The sequence below is a fragment of the Tupaia chinensis genome, unplaced genomic scaffold (genome assembly GCF_000334495.1).
Source record: "Tupaia chinensis unplaced genomic scaffold, TupChi_1.0 Scaffold000339_1, whole genome shotgun sequence".
Classification (NCBI taxonomy): domain Eukaryota; kingdom Metazoa; phylum Chordata; class Mammalia; order Scandentia; family Tupaiidae; genus Tupaia; species Tupaia belangeri.
In genome coordinates this window covers 99,947-104,667 of record NW_006159833.1, presented here as the reverse complement: position 1 = coordinate 104,667, position 4,721 = coordinate 99,947, and positions in this window count along the sequence as shown.

Below are 4,721 nucleotides of genomic sequence, written 5' to 3'. Positions count from 1 at the left end.
ATGTAGCAAATGCACAAACTTAGAGATGGGAGTATTACATAATGGGGTGAGAGGTAGCATTAAATACAACTTAAAACAGCCTGAATTCTGATCTGTAATATAGGAAAAGTCATTTTTCCATTGTTTCTCTATTTTACTTCCTAGTCTGCATCAAAAAAAGGTTGGAATTAAATGACTCTTTGACATAAAACTTATCAGTGTTTTTCCATTATATTTAGACTTAGAGGGGCCAGCAGGTGGCATGATGGTTAAGGTGCTAGTCTCACACATGGCCAATTGCAGTTTGAGCCCTGAAACTGGCAGCTTGTTTTCTCACTCCATTCTCCTCCCCTTGTCTTTCTTGTCAAATTGAAGAACAATAATAACCAAAATTGAATAAATAATTCTTTAGAATTACAGCCTAGTGCCTCACGTTGGCCTAAAGAATTATGGATTTCCTGGTATCCCATAATTGCTCCCAGCAATTACTGCTTCCTGGTACACAGATTCTAGTGTAATGACCTCCTCTCTGGGTTGGATTGCATTTGGTTCCTGGCTTCTAGACCAAAAAATAATTTAAAAAGAAAAAAAGAATTAAAGGGAGTGCTCCTACCAAGAATGTGTTATGTTTGTGATTTCTGTCTGGCTCCCTCCCTCCTGTGTTTATTCTTTCTATCCCATCCCTGAATCTTGGAAACTGAGCTCAAAATGTCAGTTGCTTTATGGTAAGGCTCCACTGGCAAAGAAGTAGCAGAAGACCCAAGCAAATAAACAAGAATTTATACTCCATTACAAAGTGAAACCTGCCAATAACTCATGATTTCAGAAATTGATCCTGCTTAATGAGGTCCTCAGTTGAGACCACAGCCTGATCTTCCTGAGACACCTGGAGGCAAAAGCAACCAGCTCAGCTGGGCCAGGGTTCTGGTCCACACTGTCCGGTAGTCCACGATTTTGTAAGCTTCAAAATTTGGTGTAAATTTGTCTCACAGAAATAGAGACTAGTAGAGATTTCCAGGCCCTGAGGCCTGGCTCTACCCTGCTCCCTTCCTCCTTTCTCCTTCTAGACTTCCTCCACCCACACTGGCTGTTATAACTACCTTTCTGGTCTAATTTACCACTTCCTCCTAGTCTCTGGACAGCTGAGCCTTTACCCTAAAACATTGCTCATGGATATGTTTATGGTTGGCTTCACTTATCTTCCTGGTCAGAGCAAAACTGTCATTTCATTGAGGCCTTTCCCACATGTCCACCAAGAGGTCCCAAGCTCTCTCTCACAACACCTGCTTAGGTTCACTTGAGTGCTTTGTGCTTTTCTACAACTCACTTCAGACAGTTAGTTCCTGCAGGCAGAGATTATGGTCTTTAGTGCAATACCCAGGTTTAACACTGTGTCTGTACAAGGTAAATGCTCAGGACACAGTTGGTGAATGAGTGAAATTATCTTGGAGCTTTGTTATTAGCTTTGAGCAGCTCATACTGAAGAGATGGATAATCATCACAGAAACTGCAGAGTGGGTCAGGGCAGGGGCAGACAAAATGAAATTCAAATGGATCTTCCTATCTCATTGCTTCAGCAGAGCACAGCAGGCACAATTTGCCCTCTGGTGGTCACAGACATAACTCCAGCCCCAGGCACGAAAACCCAAAACAACACATACATTCCTTTGGCAGTCCTCAAGGCAGTGGCTTTCCAAGGGCTAAAATAGGTAAAAGAGGAGGATCACTAGGTTCCAGGGAAACTTAAGAACTCAGCACCCTCCTTCCCTAACTGACTCCACAGTCTTAGTTCAGTTCACACAAGGCCTCACTCTAGCCAGACGCTGGCTGAATGGTCCCATGTTCAGCCACATTCTGCACTACCCCACACAGTACCCCAAGCCTCAAGGCTGCTCTCTACTCTGAGGAACTCCCAGGAGAAAACATTTCCAAGGATCTCAGTGCACAGTGGGTCATCAGTAGATAACCAGGTCCAACAGTCAGGTAACTCAGTCAATGCATCCCTGTCTTGATTCATTTTCTGTTTTTACATATGAATACCAACTGGACAATGTATTTTAAAAGGGATTTATTTAACTAATATTTTTGGAGGCTGAGAAGTCCAATACCAATGTGCCAGCATCAAGGGAAGACCTTCCTGCTGTCATGACATGGTGGGAGGCATCTCATGGCAAGAGGACAAGCATGTGGCAGCTCAGGTTCTCTTCTTCCTATAAAGCCAAGACCCACTATGAGGCCCTCACCCAGATAACTGCATCTAATTCTAATTATGTCCCAGAGGCCCACCTCACACTACTGTAAACATATGATAAAACATACTGTAAACATAAATTTCCCACACATAAAACCTGGGACACACATTCAAATTACAGCAATCTTACTTTGGAAGAGGTATGTGAGTTCTCCTCTCCTTTGACCTAATTGCACTGGGGAAGGGAGCTCATTCTAGTTTCTAGTGCCCAGAGTGGTGGATTCAGATACATACTTTGAAGTTTCCCTAGGGAATTCTGCCTCAGGAAGCCTGGATGACCTTGGGAATCCACCACCATCAACCTGGCATTTTAACACTTTGCCATGCTTTGAGGTCCAAGCATGTTGCTGAGGGACTGGATATACTGCATCCTGACCCAGCTGTCTCCACCTCTGTTTTTTCCCCTTGATGCTTATCATTATCATCTTTTTCCTTACCCCACTTATAAATTTACCATATGTGTGCCTGTGTGCAAGTGACAATGCTGCGACAGTAATCTCTTATAGAGTGTGGTGGGCAGTGTTACCCTAGCATCTTAGGGAATTTTCCCTCAAAGTCACATCACATGGGAACAGTTGAGCCTTGGCTCAGGAGACTGAAAACTTCTCTCCTACTTTGAACTCTGCTCACCTCACATGTTGAGGCAATCTGTCTTTCTCCAGGACGATTTCTCATTTTTCTTGTGAAACATTAGGCTTCATCCTGCATAAACTATACTCAACCTAGACAGGTTCTAGGTGCCCTTCCTTCTTGGTTGGGTGTGCGTAGGACACTTTTGGGTCAATCTGAAAATCACACTGAATAAAAACTGAACAAAAATATATGAACAATTATTGCAGTACTGAAGTATTATGTACATAACAACAGTGAGGGCATGCTGTTGTTATGTATGTAATACTCCAGTACTGCAATAATTGATTAATATGTGCTTAACTTGTAAGTAAGCTTTTATTTGAAAATGTCACTTGTTATTGATCTTATAATTTAAGACATAAGTAATGCTTAATCTACTCTTAGTAGATAAATAAGAATGGGCCAGCAGGTGGGGTGTTGGTTAAGGAAATTGGATTCCATATGAGTAACTTCAGGGCTCCAGTCCTGAACCTAGTGGCTTGAAAAACACTCCAGGCATGCATGTCCAAAGTCTCAAGAGAATGGAGAAGGGACTGTGGTGTGGTCATTCCTTCTTGAGGCATTCTTACTTTTACTCTGTCTCTGTTTCTCAGTCTCTCAGGTGAGCACACATGTCCTATAGCACTGAAGTTCATGGAAGGCTAATGAGAAAAGGTAAGGAACAAAGGGTGTCTATTATGAACCTGAGAGAACATATGCTATGTGTTCCAATATGTGCATTACAAGGGAGAGTGTCAAAATCATTTCTACAACCCTAAGGGAAATTTGACTCAATATTTTTGGAACAAATGGGATAAATGTGTTGTGTGAGAGAGGATTGTTTCTCTGTATCCATTATTTACATATTAATGAATCCCACACAAAATAGAGAACTATTCACTGAGGTCCTTCCAGGTCTAGAGTAGTACACTGGATAACAATGAGACCCACCAGAATGGCTAAGGAAAAAAGTGTTGGCAATGACAGAAGTTAATTAGAAATCTTACACACTGATGATGAGAGGACATTATAGTATAAACACATTAGGTTGGAAAAATCTGGGCCACATCTTCAAAATTAACCATACAAAGCCCCATAGCATAGATGTTAAGCCTTGTACAGAATGAATTGGATTCCACATAGCCAATCATAATGTACATTCTGGCCAATTACTTAGAAACATGTTGCCACATGTGCATGCATCCCCCAAACCTGGAATGGATGGAAAAACGGAGGAAAAAAAATTATGACATGACCATTTTCGATGCTTTCTCTCTTTACTGAGGTCACATGTACATAAATTCTTTAAAAAATTAAGCAAGTAAAAAAAATACATTTTATTGAATATTTTTAAAATACAGTTTTGGGAGCATTTCTAAATAAATTCTTCTATAATAATAAACTGTGGGACCAACAGGTGGCATGGTGGGACTCTTAGGTCCTGGGTTCCCAAATGTCCAACCATGGTTTAAGTCCTGAACCTAGCATCTTGCTTTTTCCATTTCCCTCTCTCTATCTCTCTGTCTCTCTCACTGACTTTGTCCCTCTCTGGTAAAATAAATAAATAGGTAGAAAGATAGATAGAGGTAAATAAAATAATTTTTAAAAAAAATAATAAATTGATACTTGGAACCAAGAAAACAGTATCCATTTCCAACTCCAAAGCAGTATCCTTTGTTTTGAGATAGTTCATATTAATGCGTAGTATTTTCAAATATTGTTACAATACATATAATTTACTTAGATATACGTTCTTTTTTAAAGAGTTATTTTATTTAACTTTACTTATTCATTCATTTATTTATTTTAATTTGACCAGAGAGGAACAGAGTGAGAGAGAGAAAGTGAGAAAGGAAGCTGCCAGGTCCAGGACTCAAAC